We start from the raw sequence: 16,864 nt of genomic DNA on the forward strand, positions 1-16,864 counted from the left end.
ACATAGACAAAACCCATTATCTCAGCCAGTGATCCACTTGAAATGTCTATAACCTCAACACTTTGGTGGTATGTTGGCCATATCCGTGTGGGATAACCAGCATCATCTCATGCTTAAATAGGAAATTCAATCAACCCTCATGGAATGCACCCTCAACGCTTTGGTGGTATGTTGGGTACACCCCAATTAGGAGATGAATTCCTACGACGGTGGAGGGTCACGAAAAATCATATTTATCGTATCTAATATTTTGCACGTTTAGGAAGATTTTGGTCTTTATTTTAAAGGTTTCACTTTGCACATACATTTAAGTTTTTCCTTTATCTATCTCATACAAAAATAAACTTCATGCATTCAAAATAAATTCATAATTTATTTTCGAAGAATTTTCGCTTTGAGCATGCATTTAAGTTTTCCCTTTATGTATCTCATACACAAATAAACTCATACATTCAAAAACAAATTCATAATTCATTCTTGAGGTTTCATTTTGCAGATGCATTAAGTTTTCTTTTTATGTATCTCATACATACACTCATGCATTCATACAAAGTGGGGTGATCATGGACTTTTGCTAATTGATTAAATTTGAGCCTCAAGATTTAATCAATAGCATTTTGAGGAACCAAACTCTAAAGTGGGCAGCACCCATCTCATGCGAAAACTCCTTCGCGGCCTTCTTGCTCCCTTGTGTCACTAACTCTTGATGGCTTCTTCATTTTACAAGAAATTTATATTATACACTTTTCCTACTAAAATGAAAATTACAATGAGACTTATGTCTCATTACATTCCCCCAAAACATAATGAAAATTAATATTTACAGATCATTGAATACCTGTAACATTCATCCATTCATTCACACATCCACACAATCACATTGTGAAAATCCATGATCACCCTCCTGATTCAATCTCATTGAATATTATGGCGATTTTTAATTAGTAATCTTGTTAATGTGATATGCATCATTTTTTGAGTCACTGATATCTCATATCATGAGCATTAATCGGTTTTATATCATAGCAATTTCATTGCATCAAAATAATAACTGAAAAACCCAAAACAACAAAACTGTGCTTGAAACTATCGACAGTCTATACTGAAACTGTTAACAGTTTATGGGTTTGCTCTAAACTGTTGATAGTTTCACCATGCTGTCGACAGTTTACTAAGGCAAACGCCTAGAACTATCAATAGTCCCTGCATACACTGTTGACATTTAGATGCTGCAACTTCAAAAATAATTAGCAGACTCACCCGAAACTCATGCAAATCACACAAACAAATGCATAGGACATGGAAACGAGATGAGGCTCTTATACCACTTATGAGGAACACCATTACAAGGTGTACCAATGCAAGGGTTTAGCCATTTTCAAAAACATTCTTTGAAAACATCAAAGATAATAGCGGAAACATAAACAAAATCGACCTTGCGAGACTCGTTTCTCATGTCCATATGCTATATGAAAACTAAACCATGCCATAAGGGGTTTAGTTGGTATACCTTTCAACTCTTGAAGGCCGATGTAGAGGTTGAACTTCACTAGTGGCAGCAACTTCTTGTTCCAAGAACATCTCTTGAATCTCCTTTCGGTTAGATCGAACTGTCCCCCGAAATTACGGAGGGCCTATCAAGTCCACGCTCTAGTGAATGATCGAATCTCACCACTCTCCCTTTGTGTTAGACAGAGAGAATGTGGGAGATTTGGGGCTGAAACGAAATGGGTTCAAAACATAAATAAATGAAACTCCAAAACCGAAAAATAAACTCTATGTTTCAGTTTGTTACTCTAGGTAATGGAGTTAACAAGGAGCATGGATTGGAAGCAATGATTGAGGGCTTTAGTGAGCTCTGGAATGGGAAGAAAAACAAGCCTTGGGTTGAGAGAAATCTCACACAAAACCAAGCCAAAAGTTCTTCTTGTTTTCTTCCACATTCCTATATATATTATACCCATATAAACCCTAGCTGCCCAAAACCCTCATAACGGACAAGGGACATGGAGATTGGACTAGGGAACATAAAGGAGACCACAAGGACACATGTTGTCCTCCCTTCATTCACCCTTGCAACATGCCCTAGCCTTTCTGTTGCATAAGACAACAAAAGATTTTGCAATCTGACAATTTCTGGAAAAGAAACTGTCGACAGTTCCCTCAAGAATGTTGACAGTTTGCACCCATTGATGCCAACTTTTCAAAAATTGCATTTAGGCCTACTATTAACTCTTAATTGCACTTTCACTATCTTATAATGACACTGAGGCCCTCGTTAACTCTTAACGGCATGTCTGTCAACTCTTGACGATTGCTTTTCAATTAATAATCATTTAAACCCAGTCCGTTAACTTTTAACGGTAAACGTCATTAACTCTTAATGACGGTTTCAGCCTTAATCACTTAGTCAACCATTACACTCGGATATGCATGTGACATTCTAGGTTCATTACTAAATAGCAATCAGGAAACGTCAACTGCCTTGACATTGACCAAACACCTTTGGTTTACAACGAGAATTTCTCCATCTCCTCGAAGTACCCTGAAAGACCTTAAATGACAACTAGCATTATGTTAAGGCGATCCTACCAGTAATGAAGTCTTACTTCAGTAAAAAACCTATTTGAGCTTTTGATTCCTGTGTACTATAATCCCTCCATTAGTCATCATCCCGATCGAGTGAGAGTCATGAACTAATCAAACTCACTAACTCGATGACTATGCCAAAATTAGTGTGGTGAGATTGAGATGACACATCAAAACTCTTTCCCACATAGGAACACTTTCCAATCAAGTGTACCCTGGTCAGGGGTTTCTACAATCAAGACCACCACTCATTGCATATGATGTTCACCTCACGCTAGAGGTCGATGGAACCCATTAGTAATCACCTGCCTCCATATGCCACTTCATAGGGACCACACGGTGCATCTCCCACTCGTTAAACGGATGGTTCTTAGCAACGGTAAATCCCTAACACCGACACATGAGACAACTATGTTGCCTCTAGTCAAAGGACCAGTAACACAATCGAAGCCTGTGATAAACCATAGATCTTCTCAGCCATGTGATCTATCACTTACGTCACATTCAGTAAATGTTCTACTAACACCGATCCACATGTATACTATATCCATCTCATGGATTATGGCATGCGACTCACCATCATTTATCATTAGCATCTCATACTAACCAAATGTAGTATCCCATGTGTCAATCTGTACTCAACTAATCATAGTCCTCATATGAGAAGTCTAAGGACTAGGAATTATCATTAAGATATCCTTATTACAAAGGTCAATTATCACATTCTTAAGAATTGAGAATAAGATATTCAACAGGAAATCTAAGAACTCATTCATATATAATAATTTGAGAGTTATGAATGAAGATATGACCTCAAGATATTAAAACACATTTTGTCATATATATATATATTGCAAGAATTACATCATTAGTCCCATAATTATAAATGTTATATGCCATCTAAATCTACCATTAGGGCACCAACACTAACACCGACGACCCTTTGAAACTCACACCAAACCTCACCAAAAGCTCTAGACACACTCAATAAAATACAAGAGACAAAAACCCCTTATCCTTAACCCTCGATTCACACTCTAAAGCCTCAAATTTGAGGTTCAACTTGAAGAAAAACCCTCGGCCATCGACCTCTATTTATACCCAAAATCGAGCCCTCAAACGCCCTTTGCCATCACATTAGAGGTCTTTAATGCCCTAAGTTGCCTCAAATCAACCCAAAACTACCATCATTAGCCCCCAAAATCCGATTACAGAGGCTCAATTTTCTGTCCATGTCACGATCGAAATTTTGATCAAATTGATCGTCAACATGGCCGATCCTTAGCCGTAGACAAGTCCCAATGAAGCTATCCCTAGCCCTGAACCCTCTAAGCCCACCTTGGGAGCCCCCAACAGCCGCAATAGGCGATGGGAGAGGTGGCCGACGGCTAGCAGTGTTCACACTGCCAATTTTTTGAAAATTGCATTTTCGCCCCCCTCAACTTTCAAAATTACATTTTGGGCCCTTCTAAGCAACCCCTTGAGTTTCCAAAAATTCCATAATGAACCCCTAACTTTCCTCTTTCACATTTTATCCCCCAAGTTTCATTTTACTACTTTCGGCCAAGTTTTATAAATTACATTTAGGGCCAAAAGTATGCTTTGATCGTGAATCCCTCTTGTTTCATCCTGAAACCACTTCAGGGATGTTCCTTATGCAAAATTTGAATCTATTCAAGGTTCAATTGACTTTTCAAAAGCCCCTTACGATAATTTGATTTTTTAGTCTGAACCATAGTTGTATCGAAAACCATCTCTGATTCAATTTCTTTCAATGCTATAAATCATGCCTCGAGATGTTCATCAATGACATACCTTTTTCCTTAGACATCTAAGTTTCAGGGCATTCCCTGTAGTTGATTCAGTTACTCATAACTGTGAGAATTTACATTATAACCCCTAATCTTCTATTAATTCCACTTACAGCCCAAGAAAAATTACAATTGAGTCCTTTTAGAAAATTTTGGGTATTACAGCGCCCTCACAAGATCTTTGTTTCATCCCGAAACCACTATAAGGTTGTTCCTTATGTAAAACCTGAACCCCATCAGAGTTTTGTTGACTTTTCGGAAGTCCCTTACGATTATTTAATTTTTTTCAGGCTGTATCTTAGCTGTACCGATAACTATCCCTATTTTGATTGCTTTCATCATCATAAATCTTGTCTCGAGACGCTTGTCAATCATATATCTTTTTTCTTAGATATCTAAGTTCTAGGGAATTCCCTGTAGTTGATTCGGTCACTTATAAATTCAATTCTTATATCAACTCTAGTTTTTTGAACCACTCAAGAGTTAATTGTAAAATCTTATCAATTGAATCTTTTCAGCCCAAAAATTCGTAAAAAAACTTTCAAAATTAATTTATTTTATTTTGGGGTATTACATATCTTCTAGTATTCGTATAGTTCGCTTCGTCTGTCTGTCTGACTGTGGATAAAAGGTAGTACTAAAATTCAATTGAGTTCCCAAAGCCTCATGTAGCACTCCCCATAAATGGGAGGTAAATTCATTGTCTCTATCTAATATATACTGACCAAGATGCCATGTAATTTCACAATCTCTTCAATGTATAGTCTGGCTAATCGATTCAGAGGAAAAGTCTTTTCAATAGGGAGGAAATGAATTGATTTCGTCAATCAATCTACTATCATCCATATTACATTGTACCCTCTCTAAGTCCTAGGTAAGCTGGTGACAAAATCCATGAAAATGTGATCTCATTTCCATTCTGGAATGGGTAATGGCTGTAGCAAGCCAGTGGATTTCACTTGCTGGCATAATTGACACTGAGAAACAGGTTTCGCTACATCATTTTTCATGCCATCCCACCATAACTATCGTCTCAACCCTTGGTACATCTTCATCTTCAGGATCTCCTGTCTTACCTCTTCATTGTTAGGAACACAAATCCTTCCCTAATACAACAATTACTCATTATCCCTCTAACTATATCCCAAGGCACCAAATTTTCCCATATTCAATAAAAAGGTGGCCAACTTTCCATTGGTAGGCTGGGACAGCCAAATTCGCTCGACCCAATCTGTTTACACTTGCATAAAACCATAGGACATAATAGGTCTTAACCTCAGAGGAGGAGATAGTCAAGCTGCTCAACTGCTCCAATAATTGCCATTCTTATACCATTATAGCAGCAACTGAGGCTCCCTACCGATTGAAAGCATCCGTTATAACATTGGCTTTCCCCGAATGATACAAGATATCACAATCATAATCCTTAAACAACTCAATCCACCAACGTTGTCTCATATTCAACTCATTCTTATTCTACTCTATAGCATAAACCTTCTATACTGTAATAGAATAATCAGTAATCTGTGCACCTACTAACACGTGTCAGATCTCCAAGCATAGGCCTCTCTAGAACTTAACCACTTTCTTGGCCTCAATGGATACCAAATCTGAGGCAAACTGGGCTAGAGATATGAACTTGGACTCATACTGCGCTACCGTATTACTCACTTGTGACAACTTTATGAACTCATAGACTTTCTGCTCTCTCATCTAATTTGGAAAGAAATACCCATTAAAGGCTTCTTGAAATTTTGTTTGTGTGGGTTCCCTACCACAGTACTGTTGTCTCACTATCTCCCACTATCGCTCTGCATCACCCCTCAATAAGAAAAAGGCCAACCATACCCTCTAAGTGTCATCATTTCCCATTGAACGCAAATGCTTTTCCACAGATAACATCCAATTCTCAGATGCTGAAACATCCACTCCTCCATAAAATTTAGGGGGTCGGGGTGCTAGGAAGTCCTTAAGCAACTGCCCACCTATACCACTCTCCACCACCTGCACCATAGGATTAGAGGTCTGACCTACCTCCTGCTCAATCAAATTTCCTCTAGCTTCATGAGCTACCTGATCTCACCCCACACAGTCGGTTGTAACCATCTCCATAACTCTCTGCATCCTTGCTAGAGCTCCCCGCAACTCTGTCATCTCCTAGCGCCAATCTTTAATCGGCTCTCCTATAGACTCAAAGGCGGCATAAAGTATGGGTGTGGATTGTCCATGACCCCAACTCCGAGTCGGTGGCCTTCATCGTCGAGCACTCACGATCCTGCACAATCAACATACCCAACTTAAGTCCACATTCAAACCCATATACTTACTCATAATGCATACCCTTATCAAGACGTACATCAAACCATAAGACACATGATCCTACCCCCCACACCTATGTGTACAGGGACTCACCCTAAACCAACCTACTCTGATACCAAACTGTAAAAAATTGAGCCCTTCTCTTATATAAATATATATATATATTCATGCTTCCTCCAAATCACCTAAGTGCCCTTGGTGCCAAAACACTTAAATGAGAATTCCATATGTTTAAATAATAGTTTAAACATTAAATCAACACTATACAACATTTCCACACATACCTTAAGCCATTGTGGGTCCCACTACCATTTAAGTCAAATCTTTGATTTTTTCCACTTCCATTGCACATCACCTAAAAATATCATATATAATTCACCAAATTATTGCTCTAATAAAATAAAGATCTCATTCCAATATATACATCACTTGGACCCACCAACGGGTCATTAAACCAAATGATAACCAATACTCTCACCCATGCACGTAGGAAAGGGTGGAATCAAGCCATGAGTATAGTGAACGCAAAACACATGTATCTATGCTAAGCTTGTAATACCCCAGATTTGTAAATTCAAATATGAAGTGATACTTGAGGTTGTTAGGTTCTAATACTTGAGGAAATATGTCATTTCGAAGGATTATAGAAGCCTTGAGGGAAAAATTCAGTTTCTAAACCAGTGGCAAAATCATAAATATTGAAATTCGGGTAAAAGTGTTATTTACCTAAAATTATAGGGTATTGGCGTAATAAGTCCATTTTTCGAGGACCAAAAAGTACAATTAAAAATAGACCAGGGACCAAGTTGCAAAGGGTCTAAGTGCAATTACGTGAAAAGTTTGAGCCAAAACGTCGTTTCTTAAAACCTTAAAAATATCTCATCAAAATATCTTTTCTTTGCTTAGCCTCCAAGTGGGACACATGGCGCATTTTGGTTAGATACACATGGGCGGCAATGATGAAACCTTAACACTTCGCAACACGTGGCGGATTTTGATTCGTCAAGAAACTCTATAAATATAAAGCCTTTGTAACCTTTATTTGGACATTCTTCAATAGGGGAAAGAAAGAGATTTTGGAGAGGGGAAATGCTACAAAAATAGAGGGAATGTTCTGCCAAAATCGGGAGAAAATCGGAAGGAAACAAGGCTCGTCGGAAAGTTCATGTCTCTACTATTAAGCATGCCAAACATCATCAAAACTGCAAGGTAAGTTTGATTTCTTACCCTAATTAGGTATAGGAATGAAAGAGAAGCATGTAGGAAAAAATGGGGGTCAAATCGGAGTTAAAACGAGAAAGTTATGGTCAAAATACCAAAAAAAGGCGGAGCTGGCCAATTTTTAAGGGATGCGCGTGCAGCTCAAGCACCGACAAGGGGCTACGCGTGTGAACGCATTAGCCACCTTCCAGCAGCGCGTGAAGACGCGTCCAACCTTCATTTGACCTGAAATTTTCACTATTCTTTTCCTATTTTAAGTATCTACAACCCCATATAAAAATATTTGAGGTTTGGTTCACTAAAATGCGTGATTTCTGCAAAAACAACCCCTAGTGCTCGAAACCATGCTGAGAACAGTATTATCAAAGGGAAAACAATCAAAGTGAGTGTTTCTTGCATCCTTTTGCTACATCCCGATCATTTTGGCTTCATTGGATGTGGGTGTTGACTTGCATATCATGCATTTGAGGCTTACATGTCATATTTTCCCTTGGTTATGCATATTCCTTCTACTTTGTCATATATCATGTTTGTGTTAGTGATTGTGGTTAGTTGTTGGGACATCATGGAAGATCTCGTGCTCTTGCGGTGAGCTAAGGAGTGACTATGATGATCGCGGGGATGATTGCAATATCTTGGCATTGCTACCACAATGGTGGATTTCATAATGACATTATTGCATTTGCACGCATGTACTCCATTGTTTGATTCACTCATTTAAATGTAATATCTAACTTGGGTTGATACCCCTAGAACGTTCCACGTTCCAAGTTTATCAGAAGTATCAAGTGTTTCAAGTTCCAGTTCAAGCGTGGGCAAGGCGGTTGTGCTTGGCTAGCCTTAGGGTTTTTGATTTATTACGTACCCATGTAATTGTACCATAATGATGTGTTGTAATAGCAGCTAGGGTACTCAAGGTTGTAAGAGGTGTGTGTATGTGGGTGTCTTACAACTGTACCTACGGTTATGAGTTGAGTTATTTTTGGAGTATTGGAAGTCGTGAACATTTCTTGTACTTGTAAAGAAAATCTAATGGAAACCCCTTTATTTAACTTTGGTTAAGTTTGCAAGTTCAATACAGTGCTTCTATTAGTAAGGGCTTCCATAACACCCGTAGGTGATGTCTTCTTATATTTTACGTTGTTGTGTATTTGGAAAAGCGGGGCGTTATAAAGCTAATAACAAATCACAATGAACATGTATAATATAAGGCTTAATGCATTTTTTCGTCCCTGGACTAATCAAAAAAAGTGTATAAGTCAGGAACTAAAAGTGTATAAAATTATTTTGTCTAGGGATGAATTGTGCATGAATAGTGAGCACAATTTAGTTGATATCCTTAAAGCCATTTTTTTTATTAGTCCAGGGACTAAAAAATGCATTAAGCTGTGTGTGTATATGTGGTGACGTGGCAGCGTGATGGGGTAAAATTAACGTCTCAATTAACGTCGGTTAATTTAGAGACTAAAAGTGTATAAAATTATTTTATCCAAGGATAAATAGTGAACACAATTTAGTTGATATCCTTAAAGCTAATTTTTTTACTAATCCAGGGACTAAAAAATGCATTAAGCCTAGATATAAAGATGCATGTTCCCACATAACCATTATACATAGTCATTCAAATGGGGAATCTAAGTCCCACATGAGTACAGCCCTTGTGGCCCACTCGAGCTTGACACGAGTCTGGCTTTATAGCCAACCCGAGCTTTGGTTTAACACCGTAAGGGATATCTTAGCGGATCCAGTTTGCAGCATGCAACACATATCACATGTAATTCGCAAGACCATGCTATGCATCACAAAATATCATGCTCCCCACTCATCCCATGCATAAAATCCCTCATAATTTACATGTATAAGGCCAATCAAACTCTTATAATTATGGTTAACATGCATGAAAAACATCTAAGAGTAGGGAAACTTGAACCGAGAGGGAGAAGAGGGTAATTTAAACTTATAAGAGGCTTTTGAGCCAAACAAGGGAAATTTGATCGATAGATGCCTTGGCATGTATCGATAAATTACCCTTAAAAAAGCAATCTATCAACAAATTGCTTCCAATCTATCGACTAACATAAGCCAAATTCACCCGACTCCTCTACTTTTCTCACTCGAACCATGGCAAAGAGAATCAAACTCTTGCCAAAACCTCAATTTATCGAAAAGGCATTATTCCTAAGCAAAAATAGGGAGAACAAGTCCCTTTGGAAGCATTAACAAGGGGTTTAAACAAAGAGAAGCAAGTAAATTACAATCATGTAGGGGTTTTGCTCTCAAAACAAAGAGTTGGACAAAAACCTACTCAAAGGTTGAGATCCAAGATTTAAAACCATGAGAAAGGATTAGAACTTACCTTAGATTCCCTCTTTGACAATCCCCATCCTTTCTTTACCCTTAACACCACTTTTTGGCTATCAACATAGAGATTTTCATCTTTTTTTAGCCACAAAACAGAGGGTAAACAGAGTTCTAAGCTAAAGAAGAGTTAGGGGATGAGTTCTTTACCTTGAAACCCTTCCTTGACTGTCAAGCCCTTGAATTAGGGCGTGCAATTTGGTGATATGAGAATGCTAAAATTGATAGAAAAGAGAGAACAGAAAGAAAGAAGAATGATAAAGAGAATCAATAGAGAAAGACTTTGATTATTCATTTTCAAGATATCGCTCAAAGTGCCATAGGTCTATCTTTTATAGGACCTCTAGCTACCTCAACTACCTTCTACCTCCCCAACGGCTTCCATTAGCCGCTTATAGTATTTCTACTACTTTTTTATTTCCTTATTTAGACCCTAACATTCTACAATATTACACACTACTCCCTAGGGTCGTGACAATCCCAACCCCTTCAAACAATTCTTGTCCCCAAGAATTAACAATGAAGGCTATGGTTCAACCAATCCCTACCTTCTATACTTGTTGCCTTCGTCTCTTCTCCTTACTATTTTGTTTTTCCCTTTTGAGTATTAGAAGTGTAGCAGCGTCTGCCTCTAATTGTTGTGCTGCTGCTTCAGCCTTCCCTTCAAACACTTCAACCTGTTGTGATTCCTCTCTGATTATCACCCTGCACTCCCCTATTTTTGCTTGGGAAATATCTTCTTCTTCATTTTCCTTTTCCCCATCATAACCTTCCATATTCATTAGTTGTCTTGTGCCCTGATGACCAGGGCTATATTTGTCTCCACACTTGAAACATACCCCCAATTGCCTTCTTTGTTCCATCCAACCTCCTTTACCGCCATTATTATTTGTTGTTGTCTTTACTACTAGTTGATCAGGCCCTGTAAGCAAGGCCCCCGAACTCCCTCCCCCATATTGTCCGACCAACAGACTTGGCTCGTAGGGCACATTATGCTTCTTAAAAATGGCCTCTAAGGTCATTTCTTGCGGCCTCGCTTTTTCGGCAGCCTGCCCTACCGTCTTGGGTGTCAGCATCTTGACCATGGGTTGTAACTCCTCCTTCAACCCGCTAACAAAGCTTAATACCAGGTACTGTTCAGTGAGCCCTGGTTGTATGGTACATACCATGGATCTTAGCTCCTCGAATTTGGCTTGGTACTCCATTACAGTACCTTCTTGCTTCAGCTTGTTGAATTCTTCGATAACATCTATCATTTTCTTTTCCTCGAAACGCTCACGGAGCGCTTCCGAAAAAACTCTCCAACCCCCTTGTAGCCCTTCATTTTAGACCCACCCTTGGTACCAAGAATCTGCCACTTCATTCAAATAGCTAGCTGCTATAGTCACATTTTGTTCCTCGAAAATCTGGTAGAATTAAAAGAACCTTTCGCACCTCCTTAGCCACCACCTTGGGTTCTTTCCCTTGAACATGGGTATCTCTAGTTTTGGAATGGGTGCATGGCCGTGCGTTAACTGTTGCAAGTTTCTTCTCAGATTTTATTGAACTATCTGTTGTTCCACTTCTTCCAAAACTCTGACTGTTCCCAATTGATTGCCTTGATGCGGCAAGATCATCTCCGACGCTAGCCTTGGCAGAAATTCCAGCGACAACCGTAATTGGGGCAAAGAGGCCAACATATTTAACATATTGTTGATCATCTGCCCTTGTTGCTCTACCGTTTCTTGACACCTTTGAACCGATTCTTGGCATCTTCCGACTGCTTCTTGTTGCTTTTCTGATGTTGCTTGCATGGCTTCCTTCCACTCAGCTAGTTCTGCCCGCATTTAGCGCATGGCATCTTGGGTATGGGTCATACCAAATTCTAGGGCTTCCAACCTAACCTCCAGTTGCTTCAATCTTGTACCTTCTGCCATCTGCCCAGACTTCAATTCACCGCTTTATGCCACCTCAAGATTTAACCCACGCCATGCCTTCACTCTCGCCTACCCCAGCTATGGCCCACTTGATGCGTTGCTGCATAGGACGCAGGAATTTCCTTCAAGAATTACACCACTTCAAGATTTGATCGAGAACTGTTGTCCGTGCTTGCCTACCCAAGGCCAAGCTCCTCGCTTCCGAATTTCAGTCCAGACTGCTTGCATCCATCAGTTCCGCCTCCTCTTGGGTCGCGTCTTGCCGGGTCGTGAGTCTATCTACCCTTTGATCGCTTGCGACTACCACTTCGCCTTTAACTACCGTGACTGCGCTGGAGTTGCTACTGCTAGCAAGTTCTGATGTTGGTCCTCACCTTGATGGCTTCCGCCGATTACCCCGCAGCTGGTTCGTCCCAGCTCTGATACCACTTGTCAAGCCCTTGAATTAGGGCTTGCAATTTGGCAATATGAGAATGCTAGAATTGATAGAAAAGAGATAACAGAAAGAAAGAAGAATGATAGAGAGAATCAATAGAGAGAGAGACTTTGATTATTCATTTTCAAGATATCCCTCAAAGTGCCATAGGTCTATCTTTTATAGGACCTCTAGCTACCTCAACTACCTTCTACCTCCCCAACGGCTTCCATTAGCCGCTTACAGTATTTCTACTACTTCTTTATTTCCTTATTTAGACCCTAACATTCTACAATATTACACACTACTCCCTAGGGTCATGACATTGACCTCCCTAGCTGCCACTAGAGGAAGAGGACTGAAGAGAGGAAGAACCCTAGTTACTGGAAGAGGTCTCTCCCAAAGCTCCACCGCCTCAAAATGACGCTCTCTTTAACTTTGCTCCTTTTATACTTTCTAAACATTTTAACTTAATTTTATTCCCAAATTTCCAGCCCACTTAAGCCACTTAATCCCCCCTACTTATCCCTTAATTTTCCTTTTATTAATGGCCATTTACCTTATTTTTCAACATTTCCACGTTAGCCCCTTATGTTAACTTGTGGCTCCTCCATTTGACTTTGACTATTTAACCCCATTTGCTTGCTCTTTCTTTGGCTTGTCAACACTTCCACTTTGACTTCTTGACTTCCCTTAGTTTTTCAAGCCACCTTGCACCTAGCAAAATAATTCTTTAAGTTATTTGACATGATAGGTAATTCCTAAAAGTAATAACGTAACCATATCATATTAACAAGGCATTACAGGTAAGTACTAATGAACATGACAATGAGAATAATGTATGATTGTGTATAACATTTTCATAGCATAGTTGGGGCATATGGTCATGTGTGGATGGATGTGTTGCATGACATTGTTATTATTCTGTGCAATTATTATTGCCAATGGGCATGTATGCATGTGTACATTTTGATATGTGGTGGCGAGGCATGATTCGAAAGGCTAAGGTCAGGAGGTTACAAAATTGTTATTGGGAGTTTATTCCACTCCATTCTTGTTATTCACGCTTCTAATTCCTATTGCTTTTATTACCTTGTTATATGCTTGCTGAGCCTTGTGGCTTATTCTCTTGCTTTGCATCATTCTAGGTAAAGGCAAAGATAAGGCTGAGAATGAGTCTAGCAGGGGCTGATCTTTTATCAATAGATGTGTACAAAGCTCACCTAAAGAAAAACTCCTGGGGTATTTTGTGTTGAATTGCCGAAGTCATTGGGCTCTTATGCCTTTATGGTATATGTATGTTTTGAGATATGACTTGATGTATTAAAGTCAAAGGATGTATCTTTTGTTCCAGTGGAATGTATATGCATAATTATTACGTTATGATAATGTTTTCAAATGAAAGTTGATGTGGTATGTAACAACCCAAAGTTTTTAGACAAAGGGCAAGGCAGTTTCAATGGTTGTTCTTGGGGAAAATATGAGACTTAAGTGTGGTTTGGAGGAATTTCAGGCAAAAAAGCTAGTCCAGAGAGGCTTAAAGTTCAAAAGAGGTTTAAGTTAGGGGATTTTGAGTTGGCACGGGATGAATTTGGATGTGAGAAGCTGGGCATTCAGATATGTGCAGCCCCATTTAGATAGCATAAAGCCTCATCCAGATATGTGAGGCTATGTATTCAGATATAGGAAGCTTATTCGGATATGATTAAAGAGAAGAAGAGGAAGGCGTATTCGGATATGCCAAAGGTCAAGAAAAGTGCACATCCGAATGGTGGGAATGGCATTCGGATATGCCAAACTCCTTATTCGAACATAGGGAGTTGTATTCGAATATGTGAGATAGGGAAGGAGGAGCCGCATTCGGATATGGGGGAATCTATTCGGATACGCCAAGGGAGAATGAAAGACATCTGGATACCTCAAATCCATATTCGGATATCACTCACGAGGGAAGCAAGATAATATTTGGATGGCCTAAAAGAATCAAGATATGGGCCATGCGTCTCATTTTCTCACAATTCTTCCTCTTGCAGACTTTCATGGTGGCCAAGTAATGACGTAATGAGGTGTATTGATGGGGTGCCAGGGCATGAAAAATCTAAGAGGGCTAGTAAAATTAATGATGAAGTGAATTAATTAGAAGGATGGTGCGAGAAGGTGTGCGAGATCGTGAGGTGCAGTCGTGAGGAGGTTCTGGCAATTATAAATAGAAGCAGGAGGCTCGGCCAGGGAAGGGAATTACAGAAGAAGTCTCGTTGAGGAAGTGGGAAGAGAAGCCAGAAGAAATTCGAGGAAGAATAAGGCCCAGCCAGTGACGGCGATTAACCTTGTGCAATTAATTCACACAAACACATAGAAACAAAAGAAGAAAACTCGTCAATGTATAAGTGTGCATTGCAGCACAAATTTATTTACTAGATGGAAGTCTCGGTCAATTCACTGGGAGATGTTCATTAAAATAGAAATAAATGTCGTGATACAAGATGATTTGTCAAACCAATTCGTTTATTTATATACGAGAAATGAAAGTATAGAAAATTGAAATGGTGAGTGTGTGTGGATCAAGTCAGATCAATTAATATTGAAAAATTACTAAATTGGTACTAAAAACGAAACGTCTCAGATCAAGACAATTTCAGTGCCAAACCAAATATTTCCCAAGACTCACAAAAAAAGGTATCATCGAGTTAAATTAATTTTAAGATCTTTGCTATTGATTACGTTTCAGGATGGTGATAATTCTAATTCTAGCAACCGACATACATGGTATGTCGACTTTAACTTAAGTAACCACCATAAATCAAAATGTATATAAAGTACACTTAGACTTAGGGGTGATGATATTTTTAAGTTGGGCAACCCACATACATGGCATGAGGGTTTCGGGTTAGGCATATATCCCAATCCAAATTCAAGTGGTTGGCAAAAATCTAAAAATTAATTTTAATACCTCAACTTTCAATGAAGTTTAGCTAACTCGGGAAATTTTGGCATCAAACACTATCATTGCCTTGACTTGAGAATTATTAACCACACATCTTCATTTTTTAATGCAGGAAAATAAGTGTGGAAAAAATTAACTAACAAAAATTAAATGACGGGAATTTAAATAACAAAAATTAAATGATAGAAATTAAAATAGTTAAAATTATATTGTAAAAATTAAATGATGGTATTTAAAGGGCAGAAATTAATTACGATAAATTAAAATAGTAAAGCATCAACAGAAATTAATAACATGTAATGTACAACATAAAATAAAAGCATCAGAAATAATAACAAAATAGAATGTAAAACATCATCATAACTCTAATACAGAAATTTTTAACAGAATATAAGCAACCACAGAAAATAAAAACAGGAACAGTAACCTTAATACAACCATTAATAATAGAAACAAAAACAAAACAGAATTCTTCAAACTGGAAAGCAAACTTCATTCTACCAAAAATTAATCCCTGTCATGCGAAAATCAAAATCCATACTACCGTGCGTAAATTAAAAACCTTCCTATTCCGTGTGCTGTACGCTGCCCTCCTTACTATGCAAAAATCCCTGGCTGTGCGATACCTCCAGCCTTGCTGTCCGAACATTCCAGCCTTCCCAGCGCACTGTGCGTTCCATTCCCTCCTGCTGTCCGAGCCTTCTCCCCATGGTGTCCAAAGCTTCTCCCAGCGCTCCAGCGGCCCCCTCAATTTCCAGCGCACTGCTCATATATATACAAAGTTAACATCCCATATTGCCCTTGGATTTGAGTGAAATTACACCCTAGGGACCGCATATACGGCCACTGAAATGCTCCTTCAATTTCCATTTAATTACCAAAGTGACACTACATGCTTTAAGGCCACTGACGCATGGAACGTGCCCAAACTTCTGTTCTTTTAAGTCCAATTTCTGATTTTTTTTGGGCGCATGGGATGCTGGACTTTAATTCCAATTTAATTGTTGGGCTGCCTCAATTTGGGCTTTAAATGGGCATGCGGTTGGGCCCTTAAATGGGCTTCAATTTCTTCATTCAATTTGGGTTTGCACATGTGGGCTTTAAGATATTAAATTAGGCCTCCAAGTCCACTGCTTCCCTGCATCTTCAATTACATGCGGAACTCCAAGTTGTCTTCCTTTGATTTGGACTTCACGCATGGCTGCCAAAATTAATTATATGTATTTTAATGGATATATCGAATGTTCCTGAAGAAGCCAAATACTAGAACAATTTACCAAACTCATCAAAT

General features: G+C 38.9%; 1 long non-coding RNA gene across 1 annotated transcript; it reads right to left on the bottom strand.

The window, feature by feature from the left end:
* Positions 1 to 489: 489 nt before the first annotated feature.
* On the bottom strand, positions 490 to 16,308 carry LOC127788287 (uncharacterized). The gene is made up of 3 exons (XR_008020312.1): positions 16,118 to 16,308; positions 13,189 to 13,346; positions 490 to 1,717 (listed from the first exon to the last, which is right to left on the bottom strand). It is a non-coding gene; the product is annotated as an uncharacterized LOC127788287 (long non-coding RNA).
* Between the last annotated feature and the right edge of the window lie 556 nt (positions 16,309 to 16,864).

The sequence above is a fragment of the Diospyros lotus genome, chromosome 13 (genome assembly GCF_014633365.1).
Source record: "Diospyros lotus cultivar Yz01 chromosome 13, ASM1463336v1, whole genome shotgun sequence".
Classification (NCBI taxonomy): domain Eukaryota; kingdom Viridiplantae; phylum Streptophyta; class Magnoliopsida; order Ericales; family Ebenaceae; genus Diospyros; species Diospyros lotus.